Below are 22,548 nucleotides of genomic sequence, written 5' to 3'. Positions count from 1 at the left end.
AGAAGAGTCAAATTTGTAGATGCTCATGTTGACATTCATGATGACAGGGGATTCCAGATGGCATCCTGTTTTGCTTTTTGTTATTTTTGATGGAACAATTGCAGATTTCCCTTATTGATTTTCAGCAACATTTCCAAAGGAAAAAAATCAAATAAATGAAAACAATGATTTTATCATCTGTACATGTGTTTTAAATCATCTTTTGCATTCAGTTTATCTATGCAAATATTGCTAGTAAGTACAGAATTTTAATATTATCTGATCTTGCCTTTGGAGAATCTTTTTCAGAAATATAATCAGATTATAGCCCCTCAGTCCTAAGGTAAAAGAGAATCTTTACTAAAAAGAAAAAACAATAGCAGACAAAAAAGATTGGCAATATTTTGGAAATACAATTGGTCATTTAAAAATTCATCTTGAATGTTATAGAGATAAGATAGATATATTCTTGGCATTGTCAGGGCAGGTCTGAGTTTACCCTGAGGCTGAAGAACCAAGAGAAACTCTCTAATTTTTTCAATTACCTTCAAGATTTCAATGACAACATTTTGACTCAAATCAAACAAGCTATATAAAGCCTTTCTTTTCTGTTATAAAGAATTTTTGTGTGATTATGTTTTGCCTTTGTAATGTACTTCTTTTCCATCTTCAATCATAGAGTTTGAAATGAATAGAAAACAAATTTTGACTCTCTTGCTTATAAAACATGAACATATAAGTTGAAAATGTGTAGATTTTCATATTTTCTGCTTATTAACTGGAATAAGAAGTGGTATGTACAGTTGTTAGCTATAGTGGTACTGAGAGCCCTCAGTCAGTTCTACATTTCATTTTAAAATATTTTAGTAGCTTCTGTGTCTTCTAACACCTACATTTATAAAGTTTCTCTTTCTTAGACCATGGTACTCTTATAAGAAATAAATGTTATAGATATATCTTGCACTAGTACATATAATATATATGTAGATATATCTACAAATATATCGAGATTATCTTCTAGATAAGCATTAAATCTATAGCAAGAATATAAACCATTGATTGTCAAAGTTTGGGGTGTAAAAAACAATGAATACCAATTCTATTCTGTAGTATCATTGTAAATTTGGACATACTTTTGTGATGATATCCAAATGAACTGCCAGAATATGGCCACAGCCTGGAAGTGAATATAGTCACACCATATTTTCTTTTGAATGCATATTTTTAATTCCATTACATAGGAATTGTCCCCCAAATAAGACTTTTCTTTTAAATGCATGAGTTGAAATTTATTGTCTTTTTCTGACACATTTGTCATCTTCCAGTAGAGGGAAATAAGCACAATTATAAGCATTGCTAGTGTTGATTTTATTTTAGTCCAAATGTGTCAATACTATGTGAGACAAGAGAGTAGATATTTATTAAAAAGTGTCTCAAAAATGAAACTGAAAATATGACTCAATGGAAATAATTAGGTAATGTAGAAGGATATTATTATAATGATAATAAATAGAAGTCATGTATAAAGCCAATAACACTTATTTTCACATTTTAATATTTGTCATATTAAAGCATTTATTTATTCAGCACTTTAAAAAATTTAATGTAAATTCAAATTCCCTGGGTATCTTGTTAAGATGAAGATTCTTATTCAATTGATATATGCTGTAGTTTGGATCTTGATTATTCCCCAAAGACCCAGATGTTGAAGACTTTTTTCCCAGGGTGGTGTTGTTGAGAGATAGTGAAATATTTAGGAGGTGGTGCCTACCAGGAGGTCTTTATGCAATGGAGGCATGCCCTCAAAGTGGATTGTGGAACCAGCCTTTTCTTCACTTCCTTTTCTTTTTGGCTGTTGGGGTGAGTGGTTTCATTGCTCCATCCATGATGACTTGTCACAGGCTGAAAGCAACTGGGTCAATTAATTGTGGACTGGAACTGCTAAAACTGTGAGCCTTTTCTCAGGTATTTTGTTACAGTAACACAGTGTGGGGTGAAGCTTGAGATTCTAGCAACCCCTTGTTGATTCTGTGTTGTTCAAAACACTTTGAGCAATAAAAGATTGGAGCACAACCTGAGAGAAAAATTCTTTATTTTTGTAATCTCATAAATTTAACTCAAATTTTGGTATCAGAATCAAAATACATAGAATATGGTAAACAAAAATGCTATTCCTGTAAATCTTACACAATATGCCATAAACGGCAAGTCAATATTTATACAGAATAAAGACAGAAGACAAATGTTTGTAGAGTGTTTGAAAGGTAAAGGATTGAGCACCTGCATTTGATTTGATTTGTTGCTAATCTAGCTTCTGAATATACTCTATTTCAAAGTGTTTATAACCCCCTCAGCAATATTTAAAGAATTGCATTTCAACCATATGTGATTTTAGAAGAGGGGGCTCCCAGATTCTAGGTGTCAATTGCTTTAAGAGAAGAAGTCTGAAAAGAATCTGAATCTTGATTCCTTAGTTATCAACTTCAGGAAAGAAAGAAGTTGCATATCTTTATATCTATCTATATAAATATGTACACACAGAGATTTCATATATTTGTAGATACTTATATATTAATCTATAGATATATACACAAAACATACTATTTTATAGTTAACTGATATTCTTAAAGGAAATCATTTATTGTTTTTTAAGTGAAATAGGTAAAATAGTAGTTGAGCTCATTTTGAACAATAAATGATTTATTTCTTGATTTCAGTGCATCTAAAACAGGAAATATCTATGTCTACACTCTTGTTCACATTGATCTTGAATTATAACCATAATAAGTATAAATTATTTGACTTTTTACAATAATTACTGTATTTCAATTTCCTTTGTAAAAAAATTACATGATGAAAATATAGAAGAATACCATTCAGAAATTGCATTTAGTCATAAAAAATGGAAATAAAAAGAAATCAAACTATATCAAATTTCATGTACTGAACAAAGTACAGCATTTCTACTTCAATATGGTTGATATTCCTACAAAATTTTCTGTAAAAAAAGTTATGTTATTTAGTTGCCCTAGAAGCTAGAAGAAATGGCTATGAAAAGAACTTAGATATGTGTTTTGAGAAAGCAAAACAAAATCAGCAACAGAAAGGAAAGCATGAGACTGTTTTGATGCATCTTTTCAGGTGATAAGTTATTTTTCTTTAATGATTTGTTCTGGACCTCCAATGAAGAAGATGTAGGGAGTCAGTGGGAAGCAGAAGAAGTAATTATATGAAGCAAAGGTTTTATTTAACTTAAAATTAATTACTCTTCCAAGGAGAAATGTAAAATATCTCAAAGGCCATGATCATTGTCCTGCTGATGACAATATTATTTCAGTGGGAACTAGACTGATTGTAATTGGCAAAATTTTATATATCTCATATTGTCAAAATTTCAAATATATATATAAATACCATTTAAATATGTATTAATTTTAAAATCCCTATAGGGGACAGTCTTGTTATTAATACAGTGAGGAGCAGATGCTGTAGCATATGGCACACTAACTCATATTTATGTTAATTTTATGTAAATAGGATTTTAATACAGTAACATTAATCTGTTGTTGCAAGGGTTTTACTGATATATCACTTTACCCTCTTTTTAGATGAGATTAATATAGGTAATTTTAACTGCTCAAAAGTCATTCTAAGAAGAATAAAGAGCAATGACTTATTTAAATCTTTGACACATATGTTCAAATAGAATATCAGTTCCACACAGAAAATAAGGATTTATCTAAATCTTGTTCTGTTGCTCAAACTTAGGAAAATAAAAATAAATACAAATGAGAAACAGCATAATATAAGTGTAGGAAATAAAGCTTCAGTTTAATTTCAGTTAAATTGCTATGAATTGGATAGATTAAAAAAAAAGATCAGAGAAAAATTCCTCAAATTTTGTACTTAACTTGGGAATGCTATTACAAGTGAATGTACATACCTTTTTGAAATTTAGAAGTTAATATTTAAGTACTATTTTTATTAAAAAGATTTTACATTATTATATTTTAACATTTTATCTATTTTTTAGGCACTGAATATAAAAATATGTCCCAGTTTAGTGTTCAAAGCAATAAGCTTTTGAGAATAGAAATAACAATATCTAACATGTTTATAGATGAACTGTAATAGAAGAAATTTATGTCTTTAGTTTGCTCAGAATTTTATTAACATTATACTGAAGGAGACAGAATATGGGCTGATACCATTTTGGTATTTTTAAAAAATTAATATTACTGAATATTAAATTATCCACATAATAAGTTTTAACCTTGTTTCAAATTATATGATTAACTGAAATGTTATACTAGATTTTATATATCTTATAATCTAATATTGAAATACATTTAACTGAGAATATAAAACTACCCATATCTCACCACCATAATAAAATTGTGTTGTTTTGTGACCTGGATTAGAAAGAATCTTGGGAAGCAAATTGGTTCTAGTGTTTTCCCACTTGAAAATAGTGAAAAATAATGATTTTAATATGGTTAAAGTATATTTTGTTAAAAGGTCAGATTTATACTCATGTAACTAGGGAGCAGAAATATATGCTACTTTACTTTTGTGGTTTGATCAATCAAGACAATGTTAGATCTAAAAGAATATAAATTCTATATTGTGGCAAAGTCAATACACTACAGAGTCAGTTTCCAAATGTATAATAAGCCTTTAGGGATCTAAACATGATAACATTTGTATAGGAAATTGATAGATATTTGAGTTAAACACTAACACTATAATGGAATAGAATGAAAACAAGCCCCCAATTCCCTAAGTTTAAGGATAAATCCAAATTCCAACAAGTGAGTTTTACTCTTTTGGACTCATTAATGATGCATGAAAAATCTCCTTTGTGAAATAAATGTACATAGAAATAGTTTTAAAATGTATGCTAATAATTAAAACCTTTAATATCTGATAATATGGGAAATATTGACACAAAATATTCCCAGATTCATTTTGAAGAAAATATTAGGGCACTATTTTAGTAATTAAGACTATGCTGAACTTTAATTGATGGGTGACATCAATTTATCTTGATTTGAGCAGAATGCATTGTATTAATGAAATATTTGTGACTCAGTACAATTTTAAGAGAGATAATATGTACTTTCCAACATAATCTCACTCTCTCTTAATACAGCAATGCTCTTTCTGCCTATTCAAATTACCATGGACAGTGCAATCCTAGATGTCTGGTAAATGTGGAAGTTAAAGTTTGCTGCCATAATGCAAAAACTGTTTAAGCTGTTGAAATAGGACCAATCTTTGAACATTCGATGAGGCATGTAAAATGTGCTAGTTGGAATCCTGGATTTTTCAGAGTGGAGCTATTCTTTACAATTGTGGAACATGTTCAATTTATTTGTTTTAAAGAAAATGGGATGCCCCGAATTTAAGTGGAAAGGCATAGTACTATATCACATCCTGTCTTATGACATGTGCAATATTTCCTGAAGTGAAAAAATGACATACTTCAGGAAAAATTACAATTCATTTTATGTTGGGTCTTTGGAAGTTTGGCACTCTGAGTGCCATTCCTGACAATAGGTTGTCATCTTGCCTTGTGCATATGTGTGTGTGTTTTACTGTCAAAACAAAAATAGTAAGCACCAAAGGGAATCCAGAAATTCTTCTGTACTTAGAATATTCTCTATAGATGAAATAGAAAATAATTTCTTGAGAGACACACATTCATGACATTTAATTTGTTTTCTACACAGGGATAGAAAACAAAGCATGTGTAATAGTCTAAGTTACCTGGCAAAGGTGTTGATAAATGATATACAATAAGAACACAGATATAAGGGTCATATTGTTAATATGATTAGATATTTCATTCAGAGGAGGATCATGCTTTTGAAAGGTCAATAAATTCCCTTTATATGCTCAAAGACTGAGGTTACTGGGATGTCCCAGGAATTTACAGTGCAGCCATAGTGAAAGGACAGCATATGCCCTCATCAGGAGAGTATGATCAGATCCTATATCTTTACTTTGACAAGAGCTGGCAATTTAATCTGACAAGATTCTTGCCAATGAGGACAGCTTTAAGGGTTCAGCTGCTGTGGTAAAGATTTGACATGTCATTGAGGGATGTTTTGCAGAAGCCTGACAATAAACTGGGACTTGCTAATGCAGTTTAGGATTGCTGTAAAAATTTATTAGAAACCAGAGAGTGTAAAATTACTATACTTCTTTAGAACTGTTTTTCTTTCCCTTGCTGAATATTTATGTGATGTTTAATGCACGGCACATGTTTTAAAACTTGTTTCCTGATGGTGTAAAAGAAGTCTATTATAATGCACATGAAATTGCACAGAATTCAATTAAATGCATGAGAGAGTAAGTAGAATGTCCACCTGTAAGCCCAATGTGACAAGATTTTTTTTTTCATTCATAGTTTTGGTGTCTATAAATTTAAGGAGTTTCAATAATGGCACTTATGTGGTAAAAAAACAGAAGATGTTAATATTCAATTGGGAACTAATTTAACCACAACTTAAAAGCATGTATGATTGGGGTAGCAACATTCTATGTGTTTCAATCAGGAATGTGGACCAACTAATTCCTAGATATAAATCATAAAACAACCATATCTTTTCACGGTTCCAGACGGGTCTAAACTACCACTTAAGTAGAAATACTGTTCTCCTATCAACAAGTAATGATAAACTTGGTCACCCAAAAATCAGCTTCCATCTATCACAGTCCAGGCCTGGTGCTGGCTAGAGTGAGATGGAGCTACAAGAGACCCAGGAAAGCTTATGCAGCATGACAAACAGGAATTTAAGTTAGAAGGGATGCAACCCAAGAGAGATAACTTCAAGATGCCTAGCCTGCTTGGAAAGTATGATTAAAGGAAGGGATATATTGATTTGAAATTCTGCAGACCTACCTTCCAACTCCACTTACAGGTATCTGTTACCTGAAAATTTCATGGTATACATTCAGTCAAATAGCTCTAGCCATTTTATTTTCTCCTTTATATTATGTTGTTTCTTCATACTTTTCAGTAAAGGATGAACCCTATTCTGGTTATCCTCAACAGGATTCTTTAACTCTGTGTCACTTTTCCCTGCCATGAGCACCTGGGGAAAGGCTCATGACACGGCTCAGGAGGAGAGAATGACATCAGGCACACTCTGCAATGGTTGAAAGAATGGCAGAGCCATCAAGCATACCCACACAGAGAATCTAGCTTAGCAGTCAATCTTCCACTGCTTTTTTTCCCTTTTAGGACTGGAACAGTTTTTGCCTTGAGGATTGTGACTGCTCACCGAGTTGCATTTCAGACCTCCCTGTATTTCTTCTGCATTTGCTTTTGCAGACTTGGCACTCTATTCCACTTCACACTAATTGTGATTGCTGACTCGTGCCTGGGTGGGAGGCTGCCAAAAGGGCAGGTGTCCCAGAGAGACATCATTACCCAGGTTGGCAAATACCTGAGAGCCCGATTTAATGATACAATCTTATTTTTACTGCATGGGGCAGGCTTCCAGTCTCACAGCATTGGTTCCTGGCTGTAAGATTGCTTGGCAAAAGTCTTTCATATTCTTTTTCAGAATAAAAAAGAAATAAAACATGGAGGATCAAAGGTAGAAGACCAGACACCTGGGAAGAGGGGTGGGGGTGGTGTGAATATCTCTCAGGTAAACATATTAATCTAATTGTTGGAAAAATAAAAATCAATTTGACTGCCTAGAATAACTTAGAAAATTATATCCAGAAAAAATAACTATATTTAGATAACTGGTACTCTTCTTAGTAGAATTTACTCTGATCGTCATTCTAGAATTGAGGTAGGTGAACATCACTGAAAACTAGATGGGACTGGTATGATGGGGAGAGGGTCTTTGTATCACTCAGAACGATATGTAAGTCAATTTGTATATTCATTGTTGTATTTTAGTGCTGCAGGCTCTAAAACCTAAAAGTGCCTTCTTTTTATTTTGATTTCATAACGATTTTTGAAATGAAAAACAACACATAGAGTGTTAAAATTTTTCTGTTAAGTCCTTTTCCTCTGGATTCTGAATCTCCATTACCAATGGCAACTACTGTTACAAATCATTTCTGGATATTTGGACACGGTCTACACATGCAAAACACATAAATATGTGTGTATACTATGCATACACAAAACAACTCTTCAAAATACACAGATCAAATCAGAGTATGCATCCTACTTATTTTAATTTTTTTTTGTAGAGATCATGTATATCAATCCATATGGGTGTCTGACTCTTTTCCCCCATGACTAAAGAGTAAGATTTGCTGCAATTTCGCTCTGCCCTTAAGGATATTTATTATTTACATACTGCCAGAATAAATCTTGCACATTCCTATGAACACTAAAAGAAGAAAATATGTTAGATTATTTTCAGGAAAAGAAATTACTAGTCAATGCTTTGATGATTTAAAAATTTTAAATGTATTATTTAATAGCCCTTAAAATTGCCTCATTTACTGTTTGTCCCAATATGCATGAAAGCACCAGAGTTTTTTTTTTTTTTTTACACATTTGCTAGCATTGTATTTTCAGATTTTTCAAACTTCACCTTTGTAATTCTGATATGTTAAAAGGAGAATCCCATTTATATTTTTTAAAGTGCCAGGCTACCGTAAATATGAGAACTTGGGCAACATCTTAAAGTAGGTGATTCTAGCACACCTTAAAGGCTCTAAAAATTCAGAGATCCTATTTCAAATTCACGAAATTTTTCACTATGTTAATAACTGTGCAAGTGATTCTCTTCTAATCAGATTAATCAGAATATAAATTTTATTTTTACAGACAATAATCCAGATCACCAGCTAAATTTATTGTGGATAATTATGGTTTTGAAAATTAAGGGTTAAGTAAGGGTAAAAATTTTTTAGAGTCTAGCCATATAATTATGCTCAATTTAAATCAATCTTAAATATGATAACTTAAATATCTAGCTGTAGGCAAGTATTATGGCAACATGATTTTTATAGCATAAATCCTGGAGTGCAGAAAAGTTTCAATTCATTCAAAACATTTTTTCTTATTATGAAATTAGAATAGTTTTCTCACAAAAGTGAATTTTGTCAGTGATAGCATCATAGTTATTCATAAGTCCGTAAGGATTCAATCTAGAAAGCCAAAATACACAGTGGAAACCTACATTGTCCCAATTTGGTTGCTAAGAGATTCATTTAAACTATGTCATTCATGTACATTTTCTTTTTATTATATGGCACAGCCCAAGGTTTGACTGTCTTTATTCTTTCCAGATCTTCAGTACACAAAATATACCTTCAAGTCTCTAGTTTTTACAAAAGATTTTACAAACGTTTTGGTATGCAGAAATGATTTAGTATACAGAAAGAAAGATAAAAGAAATACCTTAACATCTGTGCAGGGTGCAAATCTTACCTATTATTAATCTATAGTCTTTTCTATGTGACACACTACAATCTACCACTTTTTGCCCTGTTTTCTTGTGTTTTGGGATTTCTTTGAATCTTCAACTGTATATTTTGGGGGAGGTAAACTCAACCAGTGAAAGACTTATTGATGTTTCATGCAGAGACAATCAGATTCTCGATTCTCCCATCTGCTGCCCTGTGCTCCCTTGCTATACCAAGCCTTCCGTATAAAAATGAACAACCCTCAATTTAAGTCTTTGGTATAGAAATACACAACGCAGGAAGAAAGAATCCTTGTATACTAGTTCATGCTAGCATCAATGTTTTGATACTTACAAAAACAAAAGAGAGAGAGAGAGAGAGAGAAGAAGGAGGAGGAGGAGGAGGAGGAGGAGGAGGAGGAGGAGAGAGAAAGAGCTGTTTTTCAATATGTAGTAAAATGCCATAAGGTTCTGAATTCATAAAATCCACATGTTGCAAAATGCAATGACAAATAACTCCAAAATATAAATATCTTATTTATTTAAAGCATACTTTTCTTTTGCGATATATGTCCTATAGGTGATCCTTAGATTCGCTCATGGATCCAGGTTGTCTAGACCTCTGTCAAAATATCTGTCTGAAACACAGTTAATGGACATCATGAAAAGGAAATGAGAGGATGGAGCAGAGACATTTTCTTGCCTCTGGAAGTGACTCATATGACTTCAAACAAAATCTCATTTGCTAGAATTCATCCCATGTATATGATCAACAGCAAAGAGCTGTGAGATCAAATATTCTGTTTGCACAGAGAAGGTAAAGGAGGACACTGGGCGATTCTGGTAATTTCTACAATATGAAATTTCATGATATTTGAAGCAGTAGTAATTAAAATAATATGATATTGACAGATAGGCCAATTATATAGAATAAAGAATCAAAACAAATTCTCTGTAAATTGGAAATCCAATGTCCCCCTATGGCAGCTCTTACATACTGGAAAAAGGAAACACCATTTGGTGTAGGTGGGAGAAGAGGAAACCAAATCCCTATGTCATAGAAAATGAAGTCACTATACATCAAGAATGTTGAATGTAAAACAGGTCAAGCTCATCATTAGATAAATATCATATGGAACTTGAATAGGAAGAATGCTTTTAAAAGAAGAAGGTTTAATTACAATCAAGAAGTTTTGTTCTTCAGGCACCCTAAAAATCACAACAAAATATGTAAGCTCATCTTTAGTTTACACAAATAGTAATGGGAGAATAGCTGAATACATGGTAATCGTTATACAATGGGTCATCTCCAGAGGAAAAGTAACCCATAACATAGAACAACAATAGATGAATCTTAGCAACTTCATATTAAGTAGAAAAGTCCCACAAACTAGGTATAGGGGCTGGGGCTGGGGCTGGGGCTCAGTGGTAGCGCACTTGCCTAGCATGTGTGAGGCACTGGGTTTGATTCTCAGCACTACATATAAAGAAATAAATGAATAAAGGTCCATCAATAACTAATAAAAATTTTTAAAAACTAGGTATAGCATGATTCCTTTATATAAGGTAAAACATTGAAATAAAATTCAAATCAGAAGACTTAAGGAATACATAAAAATACAATGAAACTGTATCAAAGAACAGACTAGGAGATGACAAACATGAGATTTTGTGTTATAGATTTTTTTTCAGTACATATTACATTATTTATAGTAGCTAAATAATTAACTAATAATGAGAAAGTGTGTAGTTAATCTAATCTGTGAACCAACACATTTAAAAATTAATAGGACCCAAAGTTAAATTATACAGTTATAGATAAGAAAACATGTTCACAAACACAGAATGCTGTATTTAACACGTACTTCCACTAAAAAAAAAGCTTTAATTCACTGTTAATCTGTTAATTCCACATGAGGTAGTCATATAACAGCTATGTAAAAGGTAAAAATAAATTCTGTAAAAATGAAGAATTTCAGTATTCCTCTTTTCTAAGGGTCTTCCCCCATCCCCACAGCCCTCTACCATGATCTCAGTGAAAATTTTAACTACTTAAACATATGAATGCCAACATTGAGTTCAACTATTTACTAAATATAATCAGACAAATTATTTTTATCTCTGTTTCCTCCTTTATATAATAGGAATACAGACATTGGGAATACCACCATTACACCTACTGAGCAGGAGATAAACGACAAGAAGTGTTTATTGACATCAGTTTTATAGTTTTCTTTCTTTCCTTTTCCTTTCTTTCTTTTTATTTTTTTGGATTTCAGAGAATGAAGTTTACAGAGATCACTGTCACATGAAAGATACATTTTGCTTACAAATGATTTCTAGGCTAGGGTGGAATATTGTGAAATAGGGAGGAGTTTTAAGACAGACATGACTATTTTTATTTTTATTCTTTTTACAAAATTATTTTGTAATAGGAATGTTTCAACACATACACCCTTTGTGGGCTGCTTAAGAGAGCATAACTAGGACCACTGGAAGGAGAGCACATGAAGACAAAACAGACCAGAATAAAAAAAATTTACAGTGGTTTACTCTATGAAACAACATGTTTTGTGGCTAAAACATTACAAAAAGGTGGGATATCTTGAACGCAGAACCCAATCCTGGGTCATTAATCACCCCAAATCTATTTTCTCATTTAACAAGAAATAATCCAAAAAAAAAAAAAAAAAAGTAAAGATGTGAAAAATTAGCAGAATACCATTTCTTCACACAAGACTGTGAATTCTTCAAGTTTGTAGGTACTGTCCTGTACAACATAAAACCACATGCTTGGGGGTTAGAAGGAATATGTATTCTCACAAAATTTTAGAAGGCAGATATCAGGAAACAATTCCACAGGACTAAAGTTGAAGTATTGAAATGGCCCCTCCAGAAATACTGGTAGTGGCTACTGGCTGTCCCTGGGTCAAGGACACATGACTCCAGTCCTGCCTCCTGAGTCTCATTGCTTCTTTGGTATTATCCTGTGTCCTTCTGCCTTTCTCAAAAAGAAACATTTATTATGGCATTTAGAGCCTGGGTAAATAATCCACAAAAGCATCGCCATCTCAAGATCCTTAATGAATGGCATCCACAAAGTTCTTCTTTAATAAGAAATAGCATTCACCAACTCCTTGGGAGAGGGTGAGGAGAGAGTTTGGATGGGAATGTAATTCAGTCTAGCACAGGTGCCATCAATTTGAAACTGTTGATTTGATCATATCTGTTTTAACTGCTCCAGCCAACATTTTAGAAAGCAAAGCTATTTTTAGATTTGTTCAAATTATCAGTATAATTTTGGCATATTTTTTTTCAGGAAAGTTTTTTGAGAAGTTAATGCTTCACATTTAAGTCAATATACATAATGATTAGCATAATCAAGATTACCCATATTCAGCATTAAATATTACAGTGTATTGCTTTACTTAATCAACATAAGCTTAAAAGTTCTTGGCCTCACCCTATACAGGCCTCAGCTAAGCTCAAATATGGTTGGAAAAAGACAGGAAGCTTTGTTCATTTTCTTATCACTAAATTCATTTCTTTCATGTCCATATTTTGATTCATAGTCCCTCTTAGGTAACTGATGACTCATAGTAAATCTTTTCAGACTTCCCTATTATCCCTTCTAAAGGCTGGCTGTTTAATCTAGCTTCAAGCTAGAAATGGGTGGGTAACCTTCTGAGTCTTTTGCTTTTCAAACCTCTGCAGAGGTGGGTTTCATTTCTCCTTGGCCCTCCTCAATGCAAGTTGGCATTCATGGAGGGACCCCAACCCCAGGGTCTGTACACTGTACTTTTTGCCTTGTTTTTCTTGTAGATTCCTGGCTCTGTTGTCTTTCTCTCAACCACTTCTGTGCACTTTCTGTGGTGGTATAAAGTTTTTCCAACAGTTAAGACATGGAGTTTTCTCCAAGGTTTGGGTTTTCCTTTCTATGTCCCGAGCAGCCTAAAGTATAATCCCTTCTGCTCTCACAAATCTTCTGAAATTTATTGGACTTTTATTACAATAATTTGCCACTGAGGCTGACCTCTTTGCACTTTGAATTTTCCTAGAGGGCTAGAATGTGGATGACTACAGTCCAGAAGCTTTTCTTCTCCAAGATTTATAATATAAATCTGTAAACTCTAGTCCATGGGTGAAATCCAGCCACTGCCCAGTTTTGTAACATCCTCAAGTTAAGATCGGTTTATACATTTTAAGATGGTCAGAAAGATAAAATAAAAACTTTCACACAAAAAAAGCATATACATTTCAGGGTTTGGGAGTCCATAATTGAAGTTTTACAGGAACACAGTCATATGCATTCATTGAGGAATTAGGTGTAGCTCTTTAACAAACCTAACAACCACTGATTGCTTCTGATGAAGTGTAACTGGAAAAGGGTAAAATGTTTACTATTTGATCTTCACAGAAAAAGATTTGCTGACCCCAGGTTTAAACGGTTTCCTCTGAGACCCCCAAGATACTCCTTTCTATATGTAAAGATGAGTTGTTGGAATCATAAAATGAAACAAAACTTCTCTCTCAAATGTCTTCCAGCTTCTATGGAAAGACTTGTTTTTTGAGAACATTTATTAAACAAAAATACCGCATAAGGGCCATCAAAAGAAAAAAAAATGTGTCCTCATTGTCCTTATTATTACCCTGATGAGAGTAGAAGAAGAAAATCTTCAGTGATGTAGACAGGTCAAGGATAAAAGAAACTGAGAAGTCACAGTGTAATATAGAAATCTCTGCCACTACAGCTCAAAAACAAGCCAGGATAGTGTTAAGAATAAATAAGCTAATTAAAGATAATTAAGAGATTTTTTGTTTCTGAACTTTTGTAACCATTTAGTTGTTTTCATACACTTCAGAGGAAAGTTCTATCTGCATTTGATCATATTGAAGTGATAAATTAATAAACACTGCTTATTCTATTGCATTCTGTATGAGGATGAGTAGGTAATTCACATAAGGCAATTTATTTGAAGGTTGTTCAGAAAGTTAACCTTGGTGAATACATTTGAAAAAAAAAAACTTAGTTTGAGCTTTGCAGAGTCATACCTGCATGAAATGATAAAAAAAATTATGTTTAGGTTGGAACTACACAAGATAAAATTATTGTTCATTCTTCAATGAATTGGCAGACTTTCCATTAACAATTATAAAGCTCTTGCCAAGCTGACTAAAACCATCATCAAATTAAATCCTCAAGCCAAGACTATAAAGCTCACAATCCTTTTAGTTTCTCCTCAAGATTTCTAATTTAATTCAAATTGGCTGTCCACTAGTGTGTGTGTGTGTGTGTGTGTGCGCGCGCGCGTGTGTTTGCACATTCTCATGCTTATGTGCTGTGCAGGCCCCACATCACTTACCAGTGGGGATGCATACTGAGAAATGTTTCATTAGGCAATTTTACCATTGTGCAAACCTCACAGACTGAGCTTATGCAGACCTTAATGGTATAGCCTCCTACACACCTAAGCATTATTATGTAGCCTTTTGCTCCTAGGACACAAACCTGCATAGCATGTTTCTGTACTGAATTCAATTGTAACATGGTCCTAATTGCATGTATGAACATATCTCAACATAGAAACAGTACAGTAAAAATGCCAACCAATAAGAATTTCTTGCTTTCTTTAAAAACTTACAGGATCAATACATTTATGTTCATCAGTTGAGTAAAACATCATTATGTAGGTCATGACTATGTATGTGTATATATATGGGTATGTATAAATATATAACCACATATATATGCACATACATACACACCAATTAAGCACTATCAAACATACATATATAGTCACACTAAATTAAATATAGAGAATATATATGTATGTAGGTATATGTACACATTATATTAATATGCGGACATATTAAAATGCACACCTCTATCCATAGACAGACAGCAGGACATCTTACTTACATATTGCTGTGTGTAAAGACAAAGAAGCCCAAAATTTATGCTACATATGACCAAAATTGCGATTTGAATTTCTAACTAAAAGTTATTAAGTTTTGGTCCAAAGGCAATGCTATTTGTGTTTTCTGGAAATTATTACCCTATAAATACAGAAATGGCTGTACTCTTTTCATATTTCATATTCAAATATAATTCATAAGGAATAGATTAAATATTTATAGAAATACTGAACTTATTATGTTTTATAAGTGTACCCTTTTTTAATATGGCTTAGAAAATAGGTTTTCAAGGGGGAATTAGCTAGAATTTTTTTAGCTCCTAGTTGACAAAATATTATATAGAAGTTGTTCTCCTCACCTTACTTTTCAGCCTCACACCTATTTTAATAGATTTCCTTATTGAATCTCTAGCTCACTTTTTTCTCATTCTACAAATCCATTTGAGAGAGATTTAAAGAAAATGTTTGTTTTGGCAGGAAGAGAGTAAAAAGGGTGATAGAAAATAAAATTGAATCTATGCATTTATGTATTTTCTTATATACAAAGTATTAGTATTCTTAGAGTTCAAGAAAAATGGTTTTATTTTGAAAACATTTCTTCCAATTCATTTCCAAGATGTGGATGTCTTCAGTTATATTTTCTCAATAATTTTCATGCAGCTATCAAAATTTCTACTATTCTTAGACATGAAACAAAACGAAACTCCTTCAAACAGTCAGTGATGTTTTTTAAATAGTCAGCAAGAGCGAATAATAGTCTTTGTAAACTACTTCTCCATTATATTACATATAACAAAATTAATGGTGGTTTTGTGTGTTCATGCACAGGAGCATGCAATAGCAGTAAGGAACAGGATCTTTGACAGAGATCTGGGTCTGTTTCCTATCTATCTCTCGTCATCCTTAAATATACATTTTTAAAATTCAATTTCACCATTTAAAATGCCAATTGCATAGCCTTTTCATGATGATTCCAAGTTGTATGAAGTGCATATCACAAATTGAAGGCTTATAAGTTAGTGTTCATCTATTTCTCAGCTCTCCAGAGTGTGCTTTTAATTACTGTGCTCAGTTAAACAACAACAACACACTTTCCACTTAATACATTCTTTAAATTTTGACTCCTCAATTGTGTCCTAACCAAATAACCTATTATCCCTGAAATCCTTCTGTGTTCTTTTTCTTTCTAAGCAGCCTCATTACAGCACAACAATTTGAGAGTAAGTCTTATTGGCAAAATAAACATAAAATTAGAGTAATAAAGACCCTCATAGCCAACAGTTGAAGCTCTTATGAGAGACAGAAACTCAATGCACAGCTTTTATGATGGTTGTGCATGAAGCCTTTGCTTCTCATGGTTCATCAAGAGGCAACTCATCAATACAGAGGTAGGGATCCAATGTTAGATAGCTCTAATTATTTGCCATTTTTACCTAAAGAGAGCCAATGCACAGCTCTGTGTAACTTTATTCAGCCCACATTTCATACAAATACTAAATCACTCCTTCTCTCAATCATCTCTTCTCTGCACTCAAGAACCTCTTTGTCCCTTATAAGGAGAACAATTTCCATCTTCTTTCCAAATTGGTAAAGAAGAGGTTTCTGTGACTGCTACTGAGCCCAGTGACTGCCCTAAGCCCTTATTCTCACATTTAAAGATCATGACAAACCTCTGCCCTTGTCCTCTCCCTCACCATGTGGTATTTTAGACATGGAAACAAAGCAAAGAGTGTTTAGGAACTGGGCCTAAATAACATAGCCAGGACCAGGTGAAAATTGGCAGTTGGCCTCCATCCCCTGAACAATGAGGCACTGCAATAATGTAGATGGGCTGGATTTTATAAATGTTCCTTGAAGATTGTAATTAAATAAAAACTGTTGTACAGACATGCTTTCACCAAAGCAAAGCACTTTTCTTTGTTCTGAACACTTGAATGGAGATTAAGAAATAATATAAATTTATTTTTCATCTATAACACAATCAAGAATATTAGTTTTGGGAACAAAGTACCTATAGTTCTCTAAAGCTTAATATATTCCCCTTTGAATTCCAGAGGGACTTGAAGAGCCACCTTCAAATCTGACAGGTTCCATATTTGTGAGAGAAGTAAGTGAAAACAGAGAACATCTTTCTTTCTTTCTTTCTTTCTTTCTTTCTTTCTTTCTTTCTTTCTTTCTTTCTTTCTTTCTTTCTAATAAGAACACTGAAGAATAAATGGATGATTTTCCTCCTCTCTGGAATGTAAGGCTTAGGTCTTCCACAAGAAAGGTTAAATTAGAAAAGAAAATTTATAGAAAATATGATAAGGATTTTTAAAAGTAGATTTAATTACTGTGTTCTGTTTGACCAACTGGGAATGCCTACCTGGACAGGTATACTGAGGTCTCCAGAGCTGAAGCTGGTGTTAGCAGGAAAGAACACCATAATCAATTATCATGCCTGCCCTGGATTCTGCTGTGAGTGGAAGGAGAATGCAGGCCCTGTATCAGCCATGGTTGAATATAGTAGGGCCTAATCTAATCCTATTTAATTTTCTGTGAAATCCCAGCTCACAACTGCTCTTACTTGCACTGTGTCAGCAGGATTCTTCTAAAAATAATATAAAGATTCCTCCCATTATTATGATTCTTGTTGTTTGCACACAAAGGTAATAACTCTTCTCTAGCAGTTCTATCTCCTTACCTCTCACTTCATTTTCCATTCACCTCTGCTGAAGTCCCAGCAGATACACTCCACACCAACCTCTTTCTTCTGGCCACTGGGAATCACTTTTTCCCCTGGGAATTAATTCTGTTTATCTGGAGAGTACATCCTCCTTGCCTTGCCTCAATCCTGCCTCCCCTCACACATATTTGCCACCACGTTCTTGAGTGAAATTTGCTTCCCTGCGTGGCTGAGGGGAGGCAGTACTTCAACTCCCCCTGTTCACTGCCAGGAGCCTCCTTAAGACCTTCACTCCTGTATCCTCTCGGCAATACCCAAGCCTTTCAGAGCTTTGACACCAGCAGTTGCTTCTCTCCTCCCCATTTTTCATCTATGAATTCTATATTCAGGTTTGTTTAGCACCTTTTCTACAGTTTATTTTTCCTTTTTTTAAAAAAAAGTGCTCCAGCCTGTTTTTTTGTTTTTAATTTTAATTTTTTAAAATTTGTTTTAAATAGTTATACATGATAGTAGAATGCACTTTGATACATTATATATAATGAAGTACAATTTCTCATTCTTCTGGTTGTACGTGATGTAGAATCCCACCGGTCGTATAGTTATATAGGTACATAGGGTAATAATGTCTGACTCATTCTACTATTCTTCCTACCTCCTTACCCTGTCCCCTCCCTTCATTCTACTCTACCTAACGTAAAGTAACTCTGTTCTTCCCTAACCCCTGCAGCATTCTCAATGTTGTAAATATGACCCTGCAGGCTCTGTTTAGTATGTTTGCATTTGTGATCAAGTGATATTATCACTTTTCTACTTCAGATTTCCATTCTGGTGTCACACAATTAATCGTATTCTCATTCATTCCACTTCTGAAGTGTACAAGTCCCCCAATCCCACTCTTTGGTAATTGCCTGCATATTAATTTTTGTGGTTACTCAGGATTTTCGCCTTGTTATACGTGCCTCAGTGGTTCAACTTCTTTAAGAATACCAGCCCCTTGACTCCTCTTCCTCCCCAGGCTTTTTTGCTCGCCTCCTTAAACAACTTAATCTAAAATGCACTTGTTTGGAGAATAGCCTCAGTTCTCATGCCTTATTTATTTTTCCAGTTCACCATCCTGAAAAAAAAAAGTGGGGGGGACCTTGGATGACTTCAGTGTCCTTGTCTTCAACTGCATGGAGGACACATACGTGCACACACACACACAGAGTTTGGGTATTATCAGGTTTACTCTCCCCAGCTTCAAGTGATCCTGCAAAGCCACAGATAATGTTTAGATTCCATTCTCCTTCACAGAATGAAACAGCAAGCATAGATTAGAAACCGACATCCAGATTTTACATGTTCACACTCATCTCTCTCCTTTTCCAATTTGAATGGAAATGGTGTTTGTTCTTCACCTGGTTCTGGATTCCAAGCTCTCCACCACTGTCTCCTTGAATGGCCTTCACACTGTAAACCTTTCTCTGGTGACTTCTTCTCTCTAGTCCTTTCCCCCATATGTAGGAAAATGCTCCAAACTCCTTTAATTTTTTTTAAGCTATTTTCATTCACTTGTATACTTACAATCAAATTAACACCTTCACTCTCTATTGGTTTGTATTTCTGTTTAGTTTTCCTGAGGGACTTGTCACTCAGTTGCTCCTCTAGTGCATGCAATGTAAACTGACTTTACACGTGTTCATACCTTCTATAGCAATTTAAAGCTTTTCTCAACCAGGAGAGTCTTGCTCTTTAGTGACAATAGTCAGTACTCACGCATGATCTTTGAAGTACTAAAAGTGGCTTGATTCTTTTCAGTTGTTATTACGGTGTGATTTACACAGAGTAAAATGAACCTTTTATTGTATAGTACTGAGAGCGTTGACAAATGCATACAATATTAGTACTAATAAAATCAAGACACAAAATAGTTCCATCACCTCCCCAGCAAATCCCCCTGTATTCCTTGTTAACAAACCTCTCTTATCTACTCAAGCCTCAGACCACCATCAATCTCTTTTTATGCCCCTATAATTTTGCCCTTTATAGAAAGGCTTGTATGTGAAGTCATAGTGTATGTAACCTTTTCAGCCTAACTTATTTCATGAATATAATGCATTTTGTTACACATTTCATCATGATATTGTGGTTTGTATAAGTAGTTCTTTCCTTTTATCGCCAAGTAGTATTCTACTATATGGATTTACCTCAGTTTATTTAACCCTTCTCTGATTTCAGGATATTTGGGAGGATTCTAATTTTTGGTAACTAAGAATAAATCCTACATGAACTTTGGAGTAGAGATATTTTTGTGAAGATAATTTTTCATATTTAGGATATAAATATCTAGACTTGGTAGGATAGCCACGTCATATGCTAACTACTTCATAAGAAACTGTCATTTTTTTTAACATTGTCTTCAAATATTTTTAATTTCCACTATTATAGTAGGAGTTTTGGTTCTTTTGTATCCCAGCTATTATGTGGTTTTATTAATTTTCTTCCTTTTCCTTTTTCTTGGTCAGTTTAAAAGGCATAAAGTGGTACAAATTTCTTAGTTTAAATTTGAATTTCCCTAAAGAGTGATGTGTTTTAATACATTTTCTTATGTTTGTTTACCATTTGAATGTCTTCCATAATGAAGTATCTGTTCAAGTATTTTGTTAAATATTGAAATTGGGTTTTGTTTTCCTTGTTAGTGTTTTGGGAGTTCCTTATTAATAATCATATTATTAAATATGAATTTGGACATATTTTCTTCCCACATTTTTATGATTTTAACAGTATTTCTAAGAGTATAAAGTTCTCATCTTAATGAGACCCCACATATCATAATTTATTTTTATATATATAGTGTGTTTTTGGTATCATAACTTAAAAAAAATTACCTATTTTAGGTTTTACATTTATATATATAACAATTTTGAGGTTTTTTTGGTGTACGTTTTGATACAATGTGAAGGTAGATCAAAAAATTTATTTTTCAAGTATTATTTGTTGAAGAGACTAATCAATACTTTTTGCCTTTGTGACTTTGGTCAAAAAATAAAAATAAAGAATAAACAAAAAATAAAAAGTAAACATGGAGGTAACTATATTTTTTGGATTTCTGGATTGTCCTTTTTCTTTGATCTCTATCCCTTCTGATATTTGATAATATCACAGCCTCCTGCCATCTTGATTATGGCAGCTCTGTTGTTTGTCCTGAAATCAAGTAATATGAGTCCTTTAAACTTGTTTTTCTTTGTCAAAAATATTTTGATTATTTTAGCTTCTTGTGTTCTCACATATATTTTAGCATCAACTTGCTTTGAAACATAACCCTGCTGGTATTTTGATTGAAATTTCAGTAAACAGATCAATTTGGGAAGAACTGACATCTTGTTAATGTTGGCAATACAAAGTGTTCTAACCAATAAACACAGTGCATCTTTTCATTTCTTTGAATTGTATTGTTGATTAGTATTTTGCAATTTTTAGTAGATGTTGAATATACTCTTTTGGTTGTTTGAGATATATATATATATATATATATATATATATATATATATATATATATATATATATATACACATACCTAATTTTTTGTGTTAATATGAAGAATCATTATTTTATAATCATAGGTTACAACTCTTTATATTATTATATAACAATATGATTATTTTTCAAAAATATCAACATTTTACCTGCTATCATATTCAACTCATAATTTCCACAAGTTTTCTGAAGATTATTTGCAATTTTTTTATGTGCATGATTACACAATCAACAAAGAAAGATCTGCATTTTTTTCTTTCCAGTCTGTTTACCTTTTATTATTTTTTCTAGCTTTATTGCATTATATATGACCTCTAGTAAGATAATGAATAAAAGAGCTACTCCTGTTTATAATCCTCTTTTCTTGGCTCCTCTGATATTACTTTCTAGTGAAAAAATTTCTGCCTCCTTTTAGGTTTTTTTCCTCTCTCCTTAGAAACATTCATTTTTCCTCCGTCCTAACTCAATTCACGTAATTTTTGATTTATAATTAAATGCTGTTTACTTCTGATACAATCCTTAATGTGAAACTGGTATCTATATATCTAATTATTCTGACTGATCAGTTGAACTTAATTTCTGAAAGGCATTTAAATTTCTATTGCTCTTCGTTTTTCTTCCTGCATTTGTAATGATAATGAATAAATCCAGCAACTACTCAGATACTCAAAGCAGAAATTTGAATATTTTGAATGATAATTCTTTCATGCTTAGCTTCTATGAGGTTAAAGGAACTTTTAATTGTATTCATATTGTATTGTTTCATTTGTCAAAAGCAGTGAAAAAGACAGTTTCATGTAATTCCACATAATGTATTTATTCTAAATTCTCATGAGTATCTAAAATTGTTCCAAGTCCTCTTCAACTCATGACCACTATTTCTCCCTGGATTACATCAACTCTATAATGGTTGGATGATAACTGCCACAACCTGGTGTCTCAACTGGTCTTTTCTAGTTTCCTTCATATAGCCAACATAAAAATGTGTTCATACTATCACTATTGGTCAAATACTTCCATTTTTATCTAATTCCTTTAGTAAAATCCAATGACTTTATCTCCAATATGACCATGAGTTATCACCTCA

The sequence above is a fragment of the Marmota flaviventris genome, chromosome 5 (assembly GCF_047511675.1).
Source record: "Marmota flaviventris isolate mMarFla1 chromosome 5, mMarFla1.hap1, whole genome shotgun sequence".
Taxonomy (NCBI): Eukaryota; Metazoa; Chordata; class Mammalia; order Rodentia; family Sciuridae; genus Marmota; species Marmota flaviventris.
This window is presented reverse-complemented; position numbering follows the sequence as displayed.